We start from the raw sequence: 26,418 nt of genomic DNA on the forward strand, positions 1-26,418 counted from the left end.
TACTCGGACTATCTAGCGACTAGCGCTCTGATACCACTTGTTGGCCCGGATATGCATCTAGAGGGGGGTGAATAGATGTCTTTCACTGATATGCAACTTTTTCTACAATCACACATATTTCTTGGCAAGAACAAGAGCATTATATCACAATATATAAATAAGAAAAATAGTAATGACTAAGCAACACAAGAGAGAAAAGAGAGAAGAAACTTAATGCAGCGATGTTACGTGGTTCGGCACCGAGCCTATGTCCACACCTTGAGACCAACTCAAGGATTCCCCAAATCCACTATGTGATCCTCCTTCCGGCGGAGAAGCCTATACAAGTAGCTGCTCACAAAGAGCTCTTACAGTGACGCTCACCTAGAGTCACCTTACAATGGATCACAAAGAGCCTTACAATACAAGGAATTTGAAGAGAAGTAGATAGAATGTGAAATGCTCCTCTTGAGCTAAATATCCCAATGCGAACCTTATACTATTCCCTTTTTGTCAATGGAGTGTAAACAAAAGCAAAAGCAAGAGGGCAAGATAGCACAAAGTGAAACCCTAGAATCAATGCAGAATAAGTGTTCTCAACAACCAATAAGCCTAAATACTTTGAAATCAATGCATAAGACCTATTTTAAAGACCAAAGGGGCGAGCTGGGTGCTCGAGAGTTGTTGGGCATTTATTGATATGAGAAAAATTGAAAACTAGCCGTTCTGGCGCATTAAATGCCCTCTACAGCCTGAAGTTCGCCGACGAGGTCATGACTTCGTCGACGAGCCCCATCAATCCCTTTGTTGACGAAATTTGAATAGACTTCGTCGCAGAGTCCCCTGTATTCATCGATGAAGGTGCTCTGAACTTTTTAGGAGTTCTAAATAAAATCTCGTTGACGAGTACCCTGTGTACGTCGACGAGGTGCTGTATTGTTCTCATCGACGAAACCCCTGTATTTGTCAACGAGCCTTTTACTTTTCTTTCTAAAATCATTCCAAGTTTGTGTTGAAGTAAAAGGTTCTCATCTTTATTTTAGAAATGATTTTTAATCTATTTTAAGATTTCTTACATTTAGTAAAATATATTGAGGGTCTTAGACATCTTGTGCAATTTACTTGACTTGTTATGTATGTGTGAGACTGTGTCGTGTTCTAGTGACCTAAATGCATATGTGGTTTTCCCATCTCTTGCTTGTACTTTGAGTTGCACCATACACAAAGTTTTACAATATCAATCTCTCTTACTCATACACACGACCCAGAGCTTGTGCTTGCTATGCAGGATCCATAAGCGCTTTGGTTGAGTGGCAAAGTTCTAGGTATGTCATATGTTGGACTTTGTTGATGGTCATCTACTCTTTTCTGGTTTGAGACTTGTTTAACTCTTATTCTTGCTTAGGAGTTGTCCTGTGCATCTGAACTAGACTAGAGGAACACTGTTAGTAACCTTAAAGGACTGCTAATGGGTTGTTGTCATCAAGACTAGGCTGGAATGAAAGCCCTTAGCCAGTAGGTATGACAACAACATTTTTGGGTTATAGAAAAGGGAAAGGGTATAATTTTGATGATATTTTCGGGATGTAAATATTTTATGATTTATGTTTTCTGTTTTAAGTCTTCTGAGTTGTGAATACTTGAAGTTGTTGGTTATGTTTTTTTAGATATGTGTATATATATATATATATATATATATATATATATATATATATATATATATATATATATATATATGGATGCAAATGGTTGAATGGATTATTATAAAATGTAGTTAGAAGTAGAAAACTCTGGTATATTATTGATAGAGGATTGTAGTTATGTTTTTCGATGCGTAATTATTAATGGAATAATAGGTATAGGAAAATGAATGATGTGGCACTCGGGTCCCACAAGGCGTGTTCGAGGCGCCACAAAGCACAGTTAATCAGGTATAACTCATCAAACCGGTTTACGAGTTTGGGGCATTACAGTTTGGTATCAGAGCAATAGATTTTGGGTTCTGTGAACTTAGAGATGATTTATACCAGAGTATAGGAATTAGTTAGGGTGATAATACTAGATGGATAGGTTAGGTGTTGAGACGTATAGGATTTTGTTTTGTAATTTAGAGGCGGAAATACGTCGACAATTTCTTGTAATTTTTAGAAGTAGTCGACGGCCTTAGAAAAGCCACAGTAAACCTTAGACGATTTTGTTTTTGAGTTGTGAGACTGGTCCTTATATGGAGAATTTAGATGTATATTGGATTTAAACTTAATGATTGTGTTGTTAAAGTTATGAATGAAATTCTTATCTCTTTCTTGTCCTATTTTCAGGATGGATCCTAGAAATGAGAATGTAGAGGTAGAAGGAAGGGATGATTTAGAGATTTTGAGTGAAGATGATATTGATACCTCGGTGATGTTGAGGGGTATAGCCTGATAGGTCAGGGTAGAAATGAGAAGGGATTCTAGAGAACAGAACTGCCCAACTGCAAATAAGGGCAGTAGTATCATGGAGTTTATGAGGTTGAACCCTCCTACTTTTGAGGGAGGACCTGATCCGGTACTGGGTTCAGCAGATAGAAGTGATGTTGGAGGTACTAGGCTATACGGATAAGCAGAAGGTTTGTTATGCCACATTTAAGATGACCGGAGATGCAAAATGCTGGCAGCTTTCTGTGAAGCTACAAGAGGAATAGAGATTGGTAAAAATAGCTCTAACTTGGCAGAAATTTAAGGAGCTGTTCTTTGATAGGTATTTTCCTTCATTTGTCAGATAGGAAAAGATTGAAAAGTTCACTGACCTAACCTAGGGAAATATGACAGTCGGAGAATATGTGGCCAAGTGTGTTGAATTGTCACGTTTTGCTCCGTTCCTGATTTTGAATGAGGTGAGGGAGGCTAGGAAATTTGAAAAAGGCACGAGACGCAGAATTTATGAACTAGTGTGGGATTCTAGGTTCAGAATTTCTCTGTTTTGGCAGATAAGGTTTCGATGCTGGAGAAGAGCGTCTAGAGTAGCACAGAGCTTGCAGAGCAGAAGAAGAGGCTTGCACCATCTAGTTTTTCGACTGAGGTCAGTCAGGGATGAGGAAAGAAAGGGAAAGATGCAGTCGGCCTAAGGCAGGAGGTAGGAGATTGGGGTTATCCCGATTATCAGGATAGTCAGTCTCACCCCATATGTCAAACATGTAATAAGAGACATAGGGGTGAATGCTGGTTTCGGACTCCTAACTATTTCAGGTGCGGTAAATTGGGGCATATTAAGAAGAATTGTCAGGAACCGTTACCTCTTGTACTTGCACAGAATCAGGATCGAGGAAAGCAACCAACACCACTTGGTAATGGTGGTCTAGCACGAGTTTACTCGTTGATCCAGCCTGATCCAGAGAATTCTAGGGGAGCAAGTATGTGTTTATATTTAAGATAATTATGATTTAATTTAGGTATGGATGATTTGGAAGTTTATATGATGATGCTATTTAATTATGGATAATGTAGAAATTTATATAATGATATGTACTGGATTGTGTGAGATAGTTGATAAATTTTAGAAATTTAAAAAAAAAATCGGGTAGCAAATTTCGAGGACGAAATTCTTTTAAGGAGGAAAGAATGTAATAACCCGGGAAAAAAATAAAAAAAATAAAATTAATAAAATTATTATTATTATTTAAATTATATAATATAATATATTAATATAATACATTATATTATAATATAAGATTATATATATATATATATATATATATATAGTTAAGTAACTTCCAAAAGCTTTCAGCTTTTGGAAGAAGAATTCTTTTTTTAAAATAAGGGAGCTGTGCCCCTTGAAATATCTCACATCTCCTTCGTCTCCGTCTCTCCCTCTCCTCAATTTCTTAGCAGATTCTTGGCCGATCGGAAAATTGAAGATACCATTAGGTTCCTATCTCCATCACCGACATTTCTACTAGAGCGGATTTGTCGTGAGAGCGGCGTAGACACCACTCCTAAGGAAAGATAAACTCTCACTTTTTACTCAATTTCTCCTTAGATCTAGATCTTCAAATAAATCGACGATCGAGTACCACCACGGTGTCCTAGTCTCGAGCGTCGTTATTTTGGCCAGAGTAAATTTTTAATTGGGTTTCCTAGGCACCACTCCAAAGCGAGAGTGGGATTTGGGGAATTAAGTAAATTGGTTGTATTTAAGAGTATAATTATTTATTTGGAATTTATAGGCCTAGGAAATGTTAAAATAGTATGTTATTTATGATTGATTTAATGGAACTAGGATTTTTTATTCAAAGTTTGGGTGAGCGCCACAAGTATTGTTTTGGGTCCTTGTTGGCGTAGTTCAAGAAATTAGGCAAGGGGGAATATATATTAAACCAAATTTTTATGAATTAATTAGAAAATAAAATATGTTATGAATATACGTGTATATGTTTTTGTATGAGTTTAAAATGTCAATCACTTAAATTACATTTTTTGAGCCTAGGGCTGTTTATTTAGATATGTATATGTGAAAATGAATTGATGTAAGTGAAACATATTTTCAGGATAACAATGTAAAAAAGAAAGGTATATTTTTAGTATATAAATGTTAAATGTAGGTTGACTTATTTTATATGAAATATATATATATATCTATCTTACTGCTAAATAGTGTGGCATGAATAAAATAAAATTCTGTGTGGAATTATGTTATATGTATGAGATGCAGGATATACAATAAATGAACTGAGTATGAAAATAATATATGAAATATGCTGCATGTGAGTGTTAATGCGACCATGGAAACAAAAACAGTTGAAAGATGCTGGACAAAAAATAGCTGAAAGATGCTAGGTAACAGACTAGCACATTTCTATGTGGACTAACACAAAAATAGCTGAAAGATGCTGAGACTAACACCAAAACACCTGAAAGATGTTGGGTATATTATGAAATGAAATGAAAATGAGAATGAAATGGAAAAGAATAAAATGGAAATGAAATGTGAAATGTGAACGATGTGACATGAGAAAGAGCCACGTAAAGTGAAATGTTATGAAATGTCAAAGCTGAAAACATGAACATATGACAATTATAGAGTAATGACTGACAAAATAATGTATTATGGTAGTATCATTATTTATGCTTGTAGAACAAGTTACGTTTGGGCAGGGCAAACTCTTCGCGCAAGAACTTGCTGAGAAAGGTGAGTGCCCTTATTAGTATCAAGTGTAGCAGTAGGTCGCATAACGTACTGGGGCAGAGGGAAACTACTTGTATGGGTGGGTAAATTTCTCTATTCTCGGGAACCTTCTCTAATAAACCTTTGGATGAACTATGTGAGTACGAGATTACTTCTTCACCTGAGGGCTTATTGTGTAAGGTGAGTGCCTTGGTTTGCTTTAATTGTGACCTTCAAGTTGCCTAAAGTATCAGAGCAGAGGGGTGCTGCTTTTATGGGTAGGTAATCACCCCTATCCTTAGGTTTTTCTCGTGGGTAAAATATCTTGCATGTGATTGATTAGGTTCATAAAATGATTTCAAAAATTATATTAAAGATCTGCAAATGTTGAATATTATGTTGATTATAATTTCATGTTGGCCATACGCTGATTTAATATATTGTTTCTTCCCTTATTGAGATGTGTCTCACTTGAATACAAATTTATCTTTTTCAAGACCTCCATGAGATCGAGCTTAGAGAGTTCGAGGTTATTACAACATTTTCGGGTTATATAAAAGGGAAAGGGTATAATTTTGATGATATTTTTGGGATGTAAATATTTTATGATTTATGTTTTATGTTTTAAGTCTTTTAAGTTGTGAATACTAGAAGTTGTTGGTTATGTTTTTGGAGATAGATGCAGATGGTTGAATGGATTATTATAAAATGTAGTTAAAACATTTCTCAGGTTTTGAAATAAGGTCTCTAAGTCCATTTTTAACCCTAGAAAATTTTCATGAGATGCATGTGTCCTAAGGTCAGTCTAGGATATATTTTGAGCTTCTAGCTATATCATATAAAATATGCAAATACAATCAATTATAAATACACATTCCCATGACGATCTTGAACTTGACGCTTACATATTCATTCTTCTACTCTTTTTGCTCCATGGATTGTGCCAGGTTGTATATGCTTTAATCCTCATGGCTTCCATGACTTTCTTACCTTTCATGCATGCTAAATAAGTTCTTGGTCACAATCTCAATGCACAGGTCAAATATCAAGTGATTTGTCATTATCAAAATAGGATTGGACTCCTAGAGTCAACACCAATCATAATCTTTTGGAATGAGAAAATGGTAGAGAGGAGGAAATTAAAGGTACATCTATTACCAAACTAGAAATGGGAGAAAAGTGCATCTCAAGTGTTTGATTTATTGTCACTTACAAGTTCAATTATATTTCTACACATTTTCTTTGAAGTTCTTAGTTATTGGTAATTTTAGATACAAAGAACCATCATTATCTTCAAGCCCTACTTGTGCTTGAACCTCATTTTCTCTTTTTTTAGTTCATTATTTTAACCCTTCAGCTTATTATTTGTTTTGGAATTTCTTGTCACCATAAATGATGATGTGATTTCTTGTGTTATAATTGAGAATTTAATGCTTGCATAATTCTCATTGTCCCCGTGAATTCAATCTTGGGACTCACCCTTGTATTACTTTTACAAAATCTGCGCTTGGAAATCAAACCATCAGCTGATCAAATTTTTGGCATCATTGCCAGAGATAATTGGTGTCTTATGTGACATTGATGTTTTTTGATAAAGAATTTGAACTGTTAATACTATGAACCTCTTCATAGATTTGGTGACATCTAATCCCTTTCTCTTTGTTTTTATTTTTTTTTCTTTTATGTTTTTAGTTGTTGTTCTTTTCATTCCATAGAATTTTCGTTACTGTTTATGTTTGGTTGGCTTCGAAATAGTTTTGGTCATTTGGTTCGGAATCAATACATTGCAGACCTTGATTTTGACACTTGCAATTTATCATCTGATTTAGCATCGATATCACTTCATTCAGCATCTGAGCATTTATATGAAACTTCTAGCATCATGACTAGAAATGAAAACATGCAAAGGGTAATCCAAATAGAATACTCAGTGAATATTTTTTATCCTATTAGGACCACTACTCCATCATGCATCATTATCCCTTTGAGCGCTTATAATTTCAATTTCAAACCTAGTATGATACCATTGCTACCACATTTTCATGGGATGGATTCCAAAAATCCCTATTTGCACCTCAAGGAATTTGAGGAAGTATGCTCTATATTTTTGAATCAAAATTGTACCAAGGAGATGATTATATTGAAGTTGTTTCCTTTTTCTCTCAAGGATAAAGCAAAAATATGGTTAAATGCATTGAGGCCAATATCCGTTGGAACATGGCAAGAAGAGCAAACTAAATTTTTGAAAAAAAAAAAAATTCCCAATGCTTTAAAGAGGCAAATCATGAATTTTACTCAAAAGGAAAGTTAGACATTTTATCAATGTTTGGAAAGCTTCAAAGATCTTTTAAATGCTTGCCCACACCACGGTTACAAGGATTGGCGCATTATAAGTTTTTTTTTTTTTTTTTTTTTTATGAAGCTTTGATACCTAAAATGCACCAATTTGTCAAACCATCTATAATGGAGAATTTTTTAACAAAGAGCCTAAAGAAGCATTTTCTTATTTTGATTACTTGGTTGAGAATGCTCAATAATGGGACACTTCTTGTGTTTATGATCGAGCTAAAACATTAAGGATGGTAAATGGGGGAGGTAAGTATACTTTGACTAAGGAGGATGATTTGCAAGCCAAATTTACCTTATTGTCTAAAACATTAGAGGCAATTGAGTTAAAGAAAGTGCGTAAAGTTCAGAGTATTCCAAAGTAAGAAAAATCTGGCATTTGTGAGGACGTTAGTCATGTGACATCCAAATTCCCTACCATTCTAGCTTTTAAGGAAGTTTTTTTTATGCTTCTGTTGAATTTTTGAGTCTGATCCCTATTTTGATTATGACAAATCATAGTATCTCATCTATGTGCTAAGTGTATGAATAGGTTCATTTTTCTAAGCATGGATGACATATGAGAATTGGAAGCAAGGAAGCAATTAAACGCGCACACCATTCAGTGCAATCCATGAAATTGCAAAGGAGCAGAGCATGAAGAATTTTTTTTATTCTTTCAAGATGCATTGTAATAGCACGAAGTTTTATGGTATGTAATAATTGCACTGCATGCAAGATGGGAGTGACAGCTCAATAATGACCATATATTGACTATTAGGTTCCACAAACCTTTAATTAAAATGACATAACTTGTTCACATAGGGTTGGAAAAGCTTAAAGGCAAAGTAGGGCCAAAATTAATATCACAAAGACTTGGTTGACCAACATCGCATTTTTAGGCTTAATTAAAAAGCCTTGGCCGACTGACCCCTCATGTACGAAATGACTTCGTCGACCGAACCTGCCATATAAGGCATCTACTATGAAGCCTTGGTCAACCAAACCAATTACTACTGAAAGACCTCGTTTGCCCGACCTTGACTTTGGCTTGCCTCTTAAGCCTCGGCCGACCGGCCCATGAGCTTTAAAATTGGCTCAGCAAACTGGCCTTGTCCTCTTGGCAAACCGGCCCTTTCCCTTGGCAGACTGAACCTACGATGGTTCGGCAAATCACCTTGGTCAGTTGACTGGTCACCTCCCATAGCCAACCGAACCCAAGAATTGATTTCAAAATTCGGTGTCTATTTGGTCGACCAACACTGAAGGTTAACCGACCGAACCTATCAGGTTCAGCAATTTTTAACCACGGCAATGAGGGTTAATTTTTAACTAAACTTTTTACAAAATCCCCTCTGTTTCCCTAACGGGGTAAAATTTTGGGAATTCTATATATACCCTTTCATTTTTCCATATTAGTATGAGATTAAAAGCTTGAATAGCATTTTGATTAGAAAATTTTCTCTGAAAATCTTTTTTGTGCCAAAGCCCTTATACTCCCACACCTTCATAAGCTTATTGTTGACACTCTTTCTCATACTCTATTGATTACATATTTTTAAAAGAGTGCATTCGTACTATTCATCATCATTTGCAAAGTTATTGCAACATGAGGTTTGAATAAACAGTCAAATCTTGTGGGCATTTATACAATCTGTTTAAGCTAACTACTCTCACATACTTGCATTGTTTAAGATTGATTTTTGAGAGTTAGCTATAGTTTTTCCCATTGTATTTTATTCATGAATATTATTTGGGAAAAACTCTCCAATGCTTGTGAATCTTTGCATCGTTATTGCAAGATTCAAAAGCTTGCATGTTGCTTTTGAAAAATATTTTTTGGCAAGCTTGAAAACCTTAATATCTATTGTGCTTAATATTTGAAAAATATTGTTGAGATATTTTCTTAGGTGTTAAATATTTTTTGATAATACATATAGTAAATATATTGTTGACTTTATGAGTCCAATCCTATTTTGACAATGACTAATCACTTGGTACTTGACTTGTGCAATTGAGTTTGTGAACAGGATCATGATTTAGAATGCATGAACGGTGAACTTGTATGGAAGCTACGAGGAACCTAAAGTACATATCACTTGTTGCAATCCCTGGAACTACAGGGATGAAAGGATGATTAAGCAAGCTTTAGGTTCTAAATCTTCAATGGAACGAGTATTTAGAATTGAATGTATTTACATATGTCACATGATATATCACGAAACTCAAATATACCCTAGACAGACCTTAGGACTCATGCATTTCATGAAAAATACATTTACATTAGTTCTAAGTTGAAAGAAATTTTTCGAGGCAAACTTTAGAGGCCTCGTTGATGAACCCAATGACCTCGTCGACGAATGTATAAAGGCCACTCGGCAATGAACAGTGTCGTCTCATCGATGAAAAAATACCGAGAGCCTAAAAAGTTTAGACAGTGCTCTTGTCGACAAACTCATGACCTCATCAACAAAAGTGTCATACACTCGTCGACGAACTTACCCATTCATCGATGAAGGTTGGGACGCTGATTCATGTTTCAGCATGGACATGGACTAAAACTCTTATTTTTAAATGATCTAACAGCCAAGATTTAATCTAGGGCCGAGAACACTTATAAAAACGTTCTCTAAACCCTAGAACACCAATTTTTTGCCCATCTCTTGAGAGCCTTGAGCTTATTGCATCAATCTTTGGAATACTATTGAGAAGCTTTGAACATATTCCTAAGAATCGTTGACTGCACTACAAAGAAGTCACATTTGTCTAGGCATTCACATATTCAAGATCTAAGAAAACACACGCACAAATTTTGCTAAATCTGGTTTGATCTTAAGGTTTGGAAAAATATTGTATTGACCTTTAAGTTTTTTATTAATCGATCATCTTCTCCATTATTCATTTATTAAAAAATCTTTTTGGGAGCAAGAAACTAATTTTCCTATAGCTATTTATTTGAAGAAATCTTTTGGGGATAGTATTGTAAAGTTTTGAATCTTTGGGATATTCAAAGTTATATTTGCATCTAAAGATCTCTATCTTGTTGGTGCAAAAAGTATTTGAAAAACAGTGTTTTAAATCTTTGAAATATTCAAAATCATATTTTTATTCAAGGATTTAATCTTACGAGTTATTTAATAGTAAGAACTTAAATCTGCATAATATTCAAGACTATTTTTTTAAAGATCTTATTTGGTATTTTTGCATAAAGTGATTTGAACTCAAACCCTAAGTTCTCCAAAGCATTTATTTATAAAAATTATTTTTGGGAGATATTGATAAAAAAGTAGATTTGTGAAGCATATCATTCTTCTTATAAAGATCATATCATTACATACATACTGAGCTTCAAGTATTTATCACATGATTATGTGCTAGGATTTATCTTGTACTCACTAGTTTGGTTAGAAGCATTTTGAGTTGTTGCAGGAATTGTAATCTTTATTTTGTAATCACGGTTGGGACTGTGAATCGGGATTGAGGAGGAAGCTATACCTCTTGTAAGCAGCAGGTTGTAAGGGAAGCTCCATCCCAGTTAAAGGAGCAGACTTTTAGTGGAATCCTTCAGTGGGTTGCTCAAGGCAAGGACGTAGGTTGGGGTAGGTCGAACCTCGTAAAAATCAAGTTTACATCTCTTTTACCCCTACTTCTCTTTAATTTCCACGTAATCTCATTGTGTATGTGTTGAACTTTTAGTATATGTGTGAGTAATTGGGTAACATTGTATGCTTGATAAAGACACACATAAAATTAATTAATTGTGAAACATTGAGGTGGTTTGAAATTGATAGTTTTCAAAATTAGAACCTAAAAGACCTATTTTTTAAAATACCCAATTCACCCCCCTTTTGGAATAACACTGTAATTCAAATTTGGTATCAAAGCAGGTTTACATAGACTTAACCGTTATTTTTGTAAAAGATCAAAATGAAACACAACGGTGTAACCCCATTCGGTGAGGGACACTTGTCCACTAGACCACCAATTTTCTGTGGTGTAAATTACACCTACTGGAAACAAAGGATGAGTATATATGTTTTAAATATTGATTGGAAGGTGCGGAGAATGGTTTCTAAGGGAAACCATGTTCCTATGAAAGTATTTGATAAAGTAAATGTACCTAAGACAAAAGATGAGTATACTGATGATGATTGGAAATCTATTCAAATAAATGATATTGCTATAAATCTTCTATCCTGTGCACTAGACATTAATGTGTTTAATAGGGTAATGGCATGTAAAACTGCTAAAGAAATATGGAAAAAAAATTAGAAGTAACATATGAAGGCACTAAGGAAGTAAAATATAGTATGATAGATATGCTGACTAGTGAATATGAAGCATTTAAATGACTGCTGATGAGTCTATTCAATCCATGTACACTAGATTCGCACACATCACGAATTCATTAAATGCTCTTGGTAAATGTTACCCTACTTATGAGTTGATCAAGAAAATCCTTAGGGAACTACCACCAGTTTGGGAAGTTAAAGCTATTGCTATAGCCAAAGGAAGGAATATGAAAAAGATGTTGGTTAATGAATTGATTGGTTCACTCATCACGTATGAACTAGCAATAAAGAAGAGGAAAAATGAACAGAATAAAGCAAAGAGAGTTACAACTCTTAAGGCATCGTCTAGAAGCTCTAGTGAAGGAAGTGACTCAGAATCAGAAGATGACATGGCCATGCTAACAAAGAAGTTTGGAAAGTTCCTAAAGAAGAATAAGAAGTTTAAAAAAAAAATTCGAAACTTGAAATCAAAAAGAGGAGAATCTAGTAAGAGGAAACAAAAGGAAGAGCTGCCAACTTGCTACAACTGCCGAGACGTTGGACACATCAAGCCTGAATGTCCGAAACTAATGAAAGTTTCCAAGAAAAAGAAAAAGGCTCTAAAAGTCGGTTGGGGCACGCATAGCACAAGAAGTTCTGATACTGAGTCCAATGATGACCTGGTAGCCAATCTGTGTCTAATGGCACATGATGATATTGATGTACAATCGTCTTTCTCAGCATCTTCTTATTATTCCGGCGATTCTGAAAATGAAAATAGCATATTTTCTTATAATGAATTGCAACAAGAATACTTGTACACTCTTAAAATGCTTGAGAATAAAACTAAGAAAATTTATGATTTGAAATGTAAAGTTAAAGAACTCTCAAAGCATATTGAAAAATAGAATGAGTTCCATGCATCTGTGATAAAAGAAAAGGATTTAGAAATCAAGGAATTGAAAAGAAATTTAGAAGACAGTTCTAAAATTATTCATAAATTCACGGAGGGCCAGAGTAACTTTGAAAGACTTCTTGGGACACAAGAAAATTCCCTAGATAAAGAATGACTTGGTTTTAATGGAAAGGAAAGTTTGAAACAAAAACATCTTTACACGGGTTATTTTGTAAGAGAATCAAAAGCTTATACACCATCAAATGACTCTTACAAATATACTACATGTTTTAAATGTGAAAGGATGGGTCATATAAAAGTTGATTGTCCTTTTAAGAATAAAGATGTTAAAATGAAAAAGGTATGGAGAGTTAAAGGAGAGTCAAGCACTAACCCCCGTGGACCCAAGAAAAAATGGCTACCAAAAACAGTTACTTAAATGTCTATTAAAGGTATGCTTGAGATCATCCTCCTCGAAAGATAGATGGTATATGGACAACGGATGTTCTCGTCATATGACTGAGGATAAAGCAAAATTCACATCCATCACACCAAAGGACGGATGACTTGTCACTTTTGGGGATAATGCAAAAGGAAGGATCATAGGTGTAGGTAAAGTTGGTAATTATTCATCACTCTATATAAATGATGTTTTACTAGTTGATAGTTTAAAACATAACTTATTAAACATAAGTCAACTCTGTGACAAAGGTCATAAAGTATCTTTTGAACATGACAAGTACATTGTTGGACATAAAACTAATAACAAAATTCTATTTACTGTTGAGCATCATGAAAATGTATATACCACCAGCTTTGATAACTTAACTTCTTAGCATGTCGCATGTTTCTATGCTATGAATGAAATTAGTTGGATTTGGCATAGGAGACTAGAACACACAAACATGGACTTAATAACAAAACTAGTTAAGGGAGACTTAGTTAAGGGACTGCCTAAGACAAAATATGTGAGAGACAAAATCTGTAATGCATGTCAATTAAGAAAACAAGAAAAATCTAGGTTTAAGAAGAAGAAAGTAATCTCTACTACTAGGCCACTCCGAATGCTACACTTAGACTTATTTGATCCAAACTCAATTCAGAGTTTAGGAGGAAAATCACACACATTTGTTATCATTGATGATTACTCTAGATTTACATGGGTACTATTCTTAGATCACAAGGATGAAGCATGTGAACAATTTATTAAATTGTGCAGGAAAATTCAAAATGAAAAGGGATACACTATCACTAAAATCAGAAGTGATAGGAGTAGAGAATTTAAAAATCAAGGTATGGAAGAATACTGTGATTCATTAGGAATATCTCATAATTTTTCATCTTCTAGAACACCACAACAGAATGGTGTTGTTGAAAGAAAGAATAGGTCTATACAAAAAATGACCAAAACTATGCTTAACGAACATAAACTACCTAAGTACTTCATGGTCGAGGTAGTAAATACCGCCTGTTATGTTCTAAATAGAATCCTAATTAGACCATCTCTAAATAATACTCCATATGAATTATGGAATGGCCATAGACCAAACATCTCACATTTCCATATTTTTAGTTGCAAGTGTTTTGTACTTAGAGACAATGAACATTTAGGAAAGTTTGATGTGAAATCTGATGAAGTTATTTTTCTAGGTTATGCTTTCGATAGTAAAGCCTACAGGGTATATAATAAATGAACATTAACTATTGTAGATTCCATTCATGTTGTATTTGATGAATCCAATCCATTTGCTCAAAAGATTAATGAAGATGAAATCGAGATGAATAAAGAATTTGAAAATTTGTCTATTGAAAATAATTCGGATAAGAACACTAAAACAAAGGAAACATCCACTAAAGATATTCAAGTAGAAAAAAAGATTAATGAACCATATAGAGAATGGAAGTACATAAAAAATCATCCTATAGATCAAATTATAGAAGAACCGTCACGTGGAGTAACTACACGATCCTCACTTAGAAATATGATTAGCCATTTGGTTTTCTTATTTCAATAAGAACCTAAGAATGTGAGTAAATCAATTGAGGATGAATCATGGGTTATATCTATGCAAGAAGAATTAAATCAGTTTGAGAGAAATAAAGTCTGGACATTAGTTTCTAGACTTGAGGATAAGACAGTCATTGGAACAAAATGGATATGTAAGAACAAGAAAGATGAACATGGAATAGTTGTTAGAAATAAGGCAAGACTAGTAGCTCAGGGATATAACTAGGAGGAAGGAATAGATTTTGAGGAAACCTTTGCACCTATAGCTAGAATGGAAGCCATTCGAATGGTATTAGCTTATGCTGCATTTAAGGATTTCAAGCTGTATCAAATTGATGTCAAAAGTGCATTTCTAAATGGCTACATGAGTGAAGAAGTATATATAAAACAACCCCTAAGTTTTGAAAACCATAAGCATCCAAATCATGTTTATTGATTAACTAAAGTCTTGTATGGTTTAAAGCAAGCTCCTATAACTTGGTATGAAAGGCTAAGTAGTTTTCTACTAGAAAATGGATTTACTACATGAAAGATTGATACAACACTCTTTATAAAAGCTAAAAATGAACATTTGCTTCTAGTACAAGTATATGTAGATGATATCATATTTGGAGCAACAAATGAAGAATTGTGCGTGTATGCAAAACGAATTTGAGATGAGCATGATGGGAAAACTTAACTACTTCCTAGGACTTCAAATCAAACAAGTAAAACATGGAATTTTTATAAATCAATCGAAGTATATTTGAGACTTGCTTAAAAGGTTTAATATGGATGATGGTAAAACTCTACGAACACCAATGAGCTTTTCTTTAAAATTAGAAAAATACGAACAAGGCATACTAGTTGATGTTAAGCTTTATTGTGGGATGATTGGTAGCCTACTTTATTTGACTGCCAGTAGGCCTGACATAATGTTTAGCATATGTCTGTGTGCAAAATTTCAAGCTACACCTAAGGAGTCCCATTTATTAGTTGTTAAAAGAATACTTAGATATCTTATTGGAACCACTGAAGTTGGATTACGGTATCCTAAGTATACCTCCTTTGAGATTATTAGCTATTTAGATGCAACTTTTTCCGGTAGTAAAGTGGATAGAAAAAGTACGAGCGGAATATGTCCTTTCCTAGGACATTTTTTAGTATCTTAGTTTTCAAAGAAGCAGAATTCAGTTGCTCTTTCAATAGCCGAGGCAAAATATATAGCGGCAAGAAATTGTTGTGCTCAAACGATGTACATGAAACAACAACTTATGGATTTTGGATTACACTATGACACAGTTCCTATAAGATGCGACAATACGAGTGCAATAAACATCTCAAAGAATCCTATATCACATTCACAAACTAAACATATACAAATTAGACATCATTTTCTTCGTGATCATGTGCAAAAAAAGATATGTGACACTTGAGTTTGTATGCACAGATGAACAATGAGCAGACATATTCACGAAATCTCTTCCGAAGGATAGATTTATCCAAATTAGACATGAATTTGTTCTGATGCATAGTCAAGAATTTTCTAAGATTTATATTAGACTACAAAATTAAGGGGGAGCAACTTATATTAACATTAATATTTCGTTTAATATTTCACATTTGGCAAAATTTTTCTTACATTTGGTATTGAATTTAAAGCGAGGTTATTGCAAGTTAAATTTTTTTTTTTTTTTTTTTATACATGGCAAATTTTGATGCAAAGATATACATTAGAATGGGGGAAAAGTAAATTCGGTAACATGGGAAAGTATATTTTTGATTGCAAAGATGAGATATATTTATTTATTTTTTATATACCTTTTTGTTGATGTCAAAAAGGGGGAGAAATTAAAGCAAAAACGATAAAAGATTTTTTGGAGAAGTTTGTAAGAAAAAATAAATTATATTTTTTATTTTATCAAAAAAAGGAAGAAGTAAGCAATATTTTTTTCTTTTTTAAATAAAGGAGGAGAAGAGTATAGTATAGACATATATACTAGCAAAGATATTGCATATTCTTCAATGTGTATGAACTTTATTCTTCGTAACTTATATTGCTGAATTCTAAATTACGCATTATCTTAGAGGGAGCCTTGTTAGGCATAACCCATTTTTGTTCGTGCATTTGTCATCATCGAAAAGAAGGAGATTGTTGACTCTATGAGTCTGATCTTGTTTTGATAATGACAAATCACTTGGTATTTGACCTATACAATTGAGTTTGTGAATAGGATCATGATTTAGAATGCACGAACGGTGAACTTGTATAGAAGCTACGAGGAACCTAAAGTACATATCACTTGGTGCAATCCATGGAACTAGAGGGATGAAAGGAAGATGAAGCAAGCTTTAAGTTCAAGATCTTCAATGGAGTTGGTATTTAGAATCGAATGTATTTACATATGTCATATGATATATCTCGAAGCTCGGATATACCCTAGACAGACCTTAGGACTCATGCATTTCATGAAAAATACATTTACATTAGTTCTAAGTTGAAAGAAATTTTTCGAGGCAAACTTTAGAGGCCTCATCGATGAACCCAATGGCCTCGTCGACAAACATACGAAGGCCACTCGGCAATGAACAATGTTGTCTTGTTGATGAACAAATACCAAGAGCCCAAAAAGTTCAGACAATGCTCTCGTTGACAAACTCATGGCCTCGTCGATGAACGAGTGTTATACACTTGTCGACGAACTTACCCATTCGTCGACGAAGGTCGGAACTCTGATTCATGTTTCAGAACAGACACTAACTAAAACTCTTCTTTTTAAATGATCCAATGGCCAGGATTTGATCTAGAGTCGAAAACACTTATCAAAACAATCTCTAAACCTTAGAGCACTTTTTTGCCTATTTTTTAAGAGCCTTAAGCTTACTGCATCAATTTTTGGCATACCATTAAGAAGCATTGAACATATTGCTAAGAATCGTTGCATGCACTACAAAGAAGTCACATTTGTCTAAGCATTCGCATATTCAAGATCTGAGCAAATATACGCACAACTTCTGTTAAATCTGGTTTGATCTTGAGGTTTGGAACAATACTTTGTTGAGCTTTAAATTTTTTATTAAGCGATCATCTTCTCCATTATTCGTTTATTGAAAAATATTTTTGGGAGCAAGAAACAAATTTTCCTATAACTATTTATTTGAAAAATATTTTGGGAACAGTATTCTAAAGTTTTGAATTCTTGGGATATTCAAAGTTATATTTGTATCCAAAGATATCTATCTTATTGGTGCAAAAAGTATTTGAAAAATAGTGTTTTAAATATTTGAAATATTCAAAGTCATATTTTTATTCAAGGATTTAATCTTCCAAGTTATTTGATAGCATGAACTTAGATCTGCATAATATTCAAGACTATTTTTTTAGAGATCTTATTTGGTATTTTTGCATAAAGTGATTTGAACTCAAACCCTATGTTCTCCAAAGCATTTATTGTTGGCCTAATAAGGCTTACTATTCTTATTTTGATGATAAAAAATCAATGATATGTTTAATATGTTTCAAGTAAAAGTTTTTCAGGAAAGTGACAAGTGCATAAGGAAGACTATGGATTACAAAGAATTCAGAACACAAAGTAAAGCTTATGGAATACAAAGAGCATGAGGAATAAAGTTGTACTGGTGAAAAAGCTCAAAGAAAAAATTGAAACCACAAGGATGATGGAAGAACAATATTGAAGATCAAAGAATTATAATTTTAAGGATGTTCTAAATGTAAGTACTTCAAAGGTAATTTTAAGAATAAATTGGATTGAAGCTCAATAGAAATATGTTTATATATATATAATCTAAAGAATATTTTTTAAAATCAATAAAAAGAAAGGGTTTGAGAAAATAAAAAAAATTTTATAATGAAGGGCCAGGCGACTGCCATGATGAGGCAGGCGATTGCCAAATTAAATAGAAGGTGTTTCAAAAAGTCAGTAGCTAGACAGGTGACTACCTAAAACCTATCAGGTGCCTGCATGAACAAGCTAGGCGACTGCCTTGGTTCTGGCAGGCGACTGCCAGCATTCTATGTTGAGAGATTGCTTTGTGACAGGCGACTTCCAAGTCGTGACAGGCGACCGCCACTCAAACGTTGGCATTAAATCTCTCAACAAAAAGATCTTTTAAACCACGTTTTTGGACATATTTATTTCAAAATACTTGGAAATGATTTTTAGGAATCTTTGGGAGTAATGAATGGCTTCTAAAACATCCATAAATAATCCTAATCTTCAAAGGTTTAAAAAAGGAAGCAATATTCAAAGGTTTTTGAAATTAAGCAATCTTCAAAATTTTTCAGATAAAAAAATCTTCAAAAGTCTTTAGAGCAAGCAACCTGCAAAAGATTTTAGATCAAGCAACCTTCAAAGGTTTTTAGTTCTAAAGATCTTCAAGCATTCAAAATTCTCAAAGGATCTAAAACTCTCTTGTGTTCAAATTTCTGATTTGCTATTGATTTATACTTTGAAGCAAAGCTTCCAAAAATTAGAATCTTTCATTTTTTGAAAATCATTTGGTGATTCATACTAAGTATTGAGCTTCACATTCTTTTATATTTGAATTACCTTGAAGTATCATTGTGCTAATCATTGTACAAATTTACGCTACTGTGAGAGTTTTTCTTTTGTACACAAAATCTCTTTATCTTGATTCTTAGACGAGTCAGAGCAGTTGAATCGTAGGACGAAATGAAGGATTGTTGTTTGGAGAGGTAGGCTCTAGCCTAATAGAAGGAGTGATCATAAAAAGGTGTTGTTCCACCTGGTAACAGAACTGATATAGTGGAACCCTTTGGTATTTTTCCAAGGGCGAGGACGTAGGCTGTGTTGAAGCCGAACCTCGTAAAAATTCTTGTCTCTTCTCTCTGCTTTATTTTATATTCTTTACTTGTTATCGTTGTATGGTTTAAAAGTGCAGGTTGCAGGTTTTTATATGAGAAAGAAACAAAGTTACTTAAAATTTAGAAAGTACGTTTTGATTAACCGTTTGCGGAAACCCAAAAAGGAGTACGTTGGTTAATTTGCGGAAATCTTGATCAAGAGAGGCGCATTCTAAAAGCTTACAGGGAAATTAATTAAAGCTCTAATATTCTTGGTTGAGTGATTGAATTACTTTGATTTCATTAATTGACTTGTGAATTTAAATTTCAATGTTTTTAAGTGTGATTATCATTTATATATTTTGTTTTCTGGGTATTAAAATCAAAAGCTTAAAAATCATTAAAATTTAAAAGAATCCAATTCACCCCCCCTCTTGGGAAGCTATTCCTTATTTCAATTGGTATTAGAGCCTAGTTATAGAAATTCCTAACAATAAACTATAAAAAGATCTAATGGCAGACATTGGAGTAGCACCCTTTGGTGAAGGACAATCCTCAACCAGTCCACCAATCTTTTGTAGACACAACTACACTTTTTGAAAAAAGAGAACGGAAATATATCTCCAACACATGGATTGGAAAGCTTGGGAAGTTGTTATGGATGGAAATCTTATCCCCACTAAGTTAGTTGATGGAAAACATATTCCAAAAGAAAATAAAGACATGACCGACTTAGATTATAAAATGCTTCAAATAAATGCAAGTGCTATAAATGCGTTATATTGTGCATTAGATGCTAATGAGTTTAATCGAGTCATGGCCTACAAAACAGCTAAGGAGATTTGGGATAAACTAGAAGTAACTTATGAAGAAACCATTGATGTTAGAGACAATAGGATAGACATGCTAACAAGTGAATACGAAGCATTCAAAATGAATTCTGATGAAACGATATCAAGCATGTACACCAGATTTACCCACACAATAAACTCTTTAAGTGCCTTAGGAAAAACCTATACTACATATGAAATGATCAGAAAATTTCTAAGAGGCCTACCCTCTATTTGGGAACCAAAGGCCACAGCTATCATGGAAGGTAGAAACCTTAAGACTACTTCTTTGGATATACTTATAGGTTCACTTCTTACATATGAAATGGCTTTGAAAGAAAGGAATCCTGAACCAAAGTATAAAAGATCCATAGCTCTAAATGCATCTGATCATAGCACTAGTGAAGAAGAAAGTGAAATAAGTGACTTAGATCAAGATGAATTGGCATTCATTACTAAGAGACTAGGAAAATTCTATAGAAGAAATAAAAGGTTTCCTAGAAAGTTTAATAAAAAGAAAACTGAAAAAGGAGATACAAGTAGGAAAGAAAATAAAGGTAAGAATGAACTGCCAATCTGTTATCATTGCAAAAAGCCAGGGCATATTAAATTGGAGTGTCCATTATTCAAGAAAGACAAGAAGAAAAAGAAGGAAGCAATGAAAGCTACTTAGGACGACTCAAGCTCTAGTGAAATTGAAATTGAATCAAGTGAACAAGAGATGGCAAATATATGCTTCATGGCAAACAATGAAGAGGCAAATTCTTATTACTCTTCAACAGAATCTCAAAATGTGTCTTATGATGAGTCATGTGATAGTTTGCCTTCTTATAAAGAATTACAAACTGAATTATTTTCACTACATAAAATATTTATAAAAGTGTCTAAAAGAAATATAACTTTGAAAGATTAGAATCAAGAACTAGTAAAGCAGCTAGAATCATTCAAAGTTATTGAAGAAGAAAGAAATACTTATATTAAGAAGCTGGAAGAAGAAATAAAACAAGAATTAGATAAAACTCATAAAAATGATTTGAATAAGAAAGATTTAGAAATAAATAAACTCAAAAAGATAGTTGGGGACAAAGAAAAGATTGTCTATAATTTTACTAAAGGTAAAGAAAACTTTGAAAATACGATTGAACAGCAAAGGCTTCATGGAATCAAAGAAAGAATAGGCTACAACAGTAAAACAAATAAAAGGTATAAAAAGCTATACATGGGATATTTTGTTAAGGAAGCTAAGTTTTATGCTAGCACTTCATCAAATAACAAACATGAACACACCACTTGCTATATGTGCAAGACTAAAGGTCATGTGATGTTCAATTGCCCATTAAAAAAAATATGTTGAAGTTCATGGAGAATGGAAAACAAATAGTGGAACCAACAATAAAACAATGAAAATCAAAAGAATCTGGGTTTCAAACACTAACATATAGTGTCCCTCATTATAGGTTTGCCTTAGGACAACAACGACAACGGACAAATGATACTTGGACAGTGGATGCTTAAGGCATATAACCGGTGACAAGACCAAGTTCGCTACCTTAAAACAAAAGGATGGGGGATATGTCACCTTCGGCAACAATGCCAAAGGTAAAATTGTAGGTATCGGAAAAATTGGTAAAGAATCTTCACTCACTATAGATAATGTGCTATTAGTGAAAGGATTAAAACATAATCTTTTAAGTATTAGTCAATTAAGTGATAAAGGGTTCAAAGTAATTTTCATGAAAGAAAAATGTGTTATCCAAAATCCCAACAATAAAGAAACCTTGTTTATGGCTTATAGAATAAATAATGTTTACTGTATAAATCTTGAGAAAATAGCAAATCAAAACATAACTTGTTTAACAATTATGAATGAAGTAAGTTGGTTATGGCATAGGAAACTAGGACATGCTAGCATGGACCTACTATCTAAATTATCTAAGAAAAATCTTGTAAAAGGATTAATGATTTTTCAAGATTTACTTGGGTAATCTTTTTAGCAAACAAAGATGAAGCTTGTAATCAATTAATAACCTTATGCAAGAAATTACAAAATGAGAAAGGCTATAATGTAACAAGCTTTAGAAGTGACCAAGGGAGAGAGTTTAAAAATAAGGAAGTTGAAAAATTCTATAATGAGCATGGAATAACTCACAATTTTTCAACACCTAGAACTCCATAACAAAATGGAGTTGTTGAAAGGAAAAATAGAACTTTGCAAGACATGACAAGAACAATGCTCAATGAAAATAGTCTACCTAAATATTTTTGGGCAGAAGTTGTAAATACAGCATGTTATATTGTAAATAGGGTATCAATAAGATCAAAAATAGATAAAACACCATATGAACTTTGGAAAGATAGAAAACCAGATATATCCTACTTCCATGTATACGGCTGTAAATGCTTTATATTAAATACTAAAGATGATCTAGGAAAATTTGATGCAAAGTCGGATGAAAGTATCTTCTTAGGATATTCTACAAATAGTAAAGCTTATAGGATTTATAACAAAAGAACTTCAATTATGGAATCAATTCATATAACTTTTGATGAATCAAATCATTATGACATTAAAAATGTGAATGATGAAAAGGAAGTCACTTCACAAAAGGAAGAAGTTCTTGAAATAAAAGAAGAAAAGAATAATGATGCTCTAAATGAAAAATTTTCAGAGAATCTGAAACTTCCTAAAGAGTGGAAATATGAAAAAAAAATCACCCAAAAGAACAAATTCTTGGTCAAACATCAAAAGGAATAAACACTAGAGCCTCACTAAAAAATATTTATAATCATTATGCTTTCTTATCCCAAGATGAACCAAAAAATATTGAAGATGCTTTAAATGATGATTCTTAGATTATAGCTATACAAAAGGAATTAAATCAATTTGAAAGAAGTCAAGTATGGGAACTAATACCAAAATCCAAAGATAAATCAATCATAGGAACTAAATGGGTGTTTAGAAATAAGAAAGATGAAAATGGAGTTGTTGTAAGAAACAAAGCTAGGCTAGTGGCACAAGGGTACAATCAAGAAGAAGCAATTGATTATGATGAAACTTTTGCACCTGTGGTAAGGATGGGAGCTATTAGGATGCTTTTAGCTTATGCAGCCCATAAGGATTTTAAGTTATATCAAATGGATGTGAAGAGTGCATTTTTAAATGGATATATAATTGAAGAAGTATATGTCAAACAACCTCCAGGGTTTGAAAACTCTAAAAATCCAAACCATGTATTCAAATTAACAAAAGCCCTTTATGGTTTAAAACAAGCTACAAGAGCTTGGTATGAGAGGTTAAGTAAATTTTTACTTGAAAATGAATTTACAAGAGGAAAGGTTGATAGTACCTTATTCATTAAAACTAAAAACAAAGATATGCTATTAGTTCAAATATATATGGATGATATTATATTTGGAGCTACAAATAAAGATCTATGTAAAGAATTTGCCACATGTATGCAAAAAGAGTTTGAGATGAGCATGATGGGAGAATTAAATTACTTTCTTGGATTACAAATCAAACAACCGAAAAATGGAACTTTCATAAATCAAACTAAATACATTAAAGACATGTTAAAAAAGTTTGATATGGAAGAAAGTAAACCGATAGGAACTCCTATGAGTACTTCAACTAGTCTTGATAAAAATGAAAAAAGGAAACAAGTTGATACTAAACACTATCGAGGGATGTTATGGAGCTTACTTTATTTAATAGCAAGTAGGCCGGATATTATGTTTAGTGTATGTATGTATGCAAGGTTTTAGTCAGCTCCTAAGGAATCACGCCAAACAGCTGTCAAAAGAATTCTTAGGTATCTATTAGGCACACTCGAACTAGGATTATGGTATCCAAAGGATTCTGAATTTGAAATGATTAGTTATTCAGATGCAGACTTTGCTGGATGTAAAATAGATAGAAAAAGCACAAGTGGAACATGTCATTTTCTAGGACACTCTTTAGTTTCATGGTCTTCAAAGAAACAAAACTTTGTAGCATTATCCACAACAGAAGCAGAATACATTGCTGCAGGAAGTTGTTGTGTACAAACATTGTATATGAAACAACAATTAAAAGATTTTCAAATACAATATCAAACTATTCCTATCAAATGTGACAACACAAGTGCTATTAATATTTCAAAAAATCCAGTATCTCACTCAAGAACTAAACACATTGACATAAGACATCATTTCTTGAGAGATCATGTGCAAAATGAAGATATAATGCTAGAATTTGTAAATACACATGATCGATTAGCAGATATTTTCACAAAACCTTTGTGGGAAGAAAGATTTATATTTATAAGAAGAAAATTGGGCATGCTTCATAGTTGTGAAGTAATTTAACATTGTTCTGCATGGTAGGCGATTGCCACCAAGGTGCTAAGCGACTGCTAGGCTACTGTCTTTAAAATTCCACATAGACAGGCACCTGCCACATTCAAGCAAGCAACTGCCTCATGGCGGGTAGGCTTTAAAACCTTGTTGTAAGTCATTTTAAAACCCACCAGGTGCCTGCTCATTCATCTTTCTCTCTTAAATCCTTTAGCGCTACCTTTTTCCACACACATATCCCGTTCAAATCATCTTGCAACCAAGGTTCAAATCCTTCCTACTCACCAAAATCACAAACCTAACTTAGGGTTTCCTTGTTTCTCTTCTCCATACAAATATGCTTCGATCCAAATCCGTTGGTATCAAGGGATCCTCATCTTCAACAAGGATTAATAACGATGAGGTAGAGAAATGGTTGGTAACTCCACACACTAAGCACCTTTACTGAAATCAGCTTGCTTCAGCTGAACCTAATTTAGGAAAGGTTCTTGATGTAACGTTCTTCAATTCAGATTTCCCCGAAATCATATAACTCTTTAAGAACATTGGTTGGGATAAGTTTATTACTTACCAAGCTAAAGGATATTGTCCCAATGTTGTACGAATTTTTTATGCAAACATGGAACGATGCGATAATGGAATCAAAACCAATTTTCTTAGGCAAAATATCCATCTAACTTCCATATCCTTAGGAATGATTCTTCGAATTAAGCTAGGGGATTTTGAAGTTCATATTATCGAGAAGCAATGGATTATGGCTCAAGGTTTTACTCCATAAGATTTTTTGCCCCTAGACATGACTGAAACTCCTGTTAATTTTGGGCATCCTCCGCTTTATAAGCAGCTTAATCTAAAAGCCCTAATTATACACAAGCTCATTGCAAACAACTTCTTACAAAGATATGGTTCTCATGATCAAATTTCATTTCTGGATTATTTTGTAATGTGGTGTATTCTCAAAGGAAAGAAGATGGATCTTCCGAGTTTAATTATTCAGTGGATTATCGTGAAAGTCAATGCTCCTCGTATTGTTCTACCATATGCTGGGATGTTGAATATCGTTTTTGCTCATTTTAATGTTTTAACATCATCATTCAACTTCACTAGCAAGACTTATTACCGTTCTTAAACGGATGGGCTATAAGAATTCTCCTCAAGGGTGGTTTCATAAAGGACATCAAAATGTCTCATCTACTCCACCACCTCCTTCATCTTCCATCCCAACGCCTTCAATTCAACTTGATCCAGAAACTCCTTCATGGAAGCTTCTGATTGATATGTTTTCATCTATAAGCTATTTATCACTTTTATGCGTTGTTCTGTATTTAAGTTTTATCGGATAGGCTGTTCTGGATGTTCTAAACCTAGCACTTTGTCTTGTAGCATTTCTCTATTTTTGTAATTTTTTCTCCTTTTTGATTGATGTCCAAAGGGGGGGAAATGTTTAAGAAAAGTGAGTGCAAAAATATGATATATAATAATGGTTTGAAAAACTTTAAATGGACGGATGAATCTTTTATTATCTTTGTACTTGTATGTATGGTTTATTCATGGATTATCTTTTGGACTTATATACATGAATTGTATCATGCTTATTGATAGGGGGAGCCATGAATATTAAAATCTTATTATTTTTGCTCTCGATTTGTCATCATTAAAAAAGGGGAGATTTTTGGCCTAATAAGACTTACAATTCTTATTTTGAGGATAAAAAATCAATGATATGTTTAATATATTTCAAGTAAAACTTTTTCAAGAAAGTGACAAGTGCATAAGGAAGACTATGGATTACAAAGAATTCTTAAAGAACACAAAGTAAAGCTTATGGA

The sequence above is a fragment of the Malania oleifera genome, chromosome 5, assembly GCF_029873635.1.
Source record: "Malania oleifera isolate guangnan ecotype guangnan chromosome 5, ASM2987363v1, whole genome shotgun sequence".
Lineage (NCBI taxonomy): Eukaryota > Viridiplantae > Streptophyta > Magnoliopsida > Santalales > Ximeniaceae > Malania > Malania oleifera.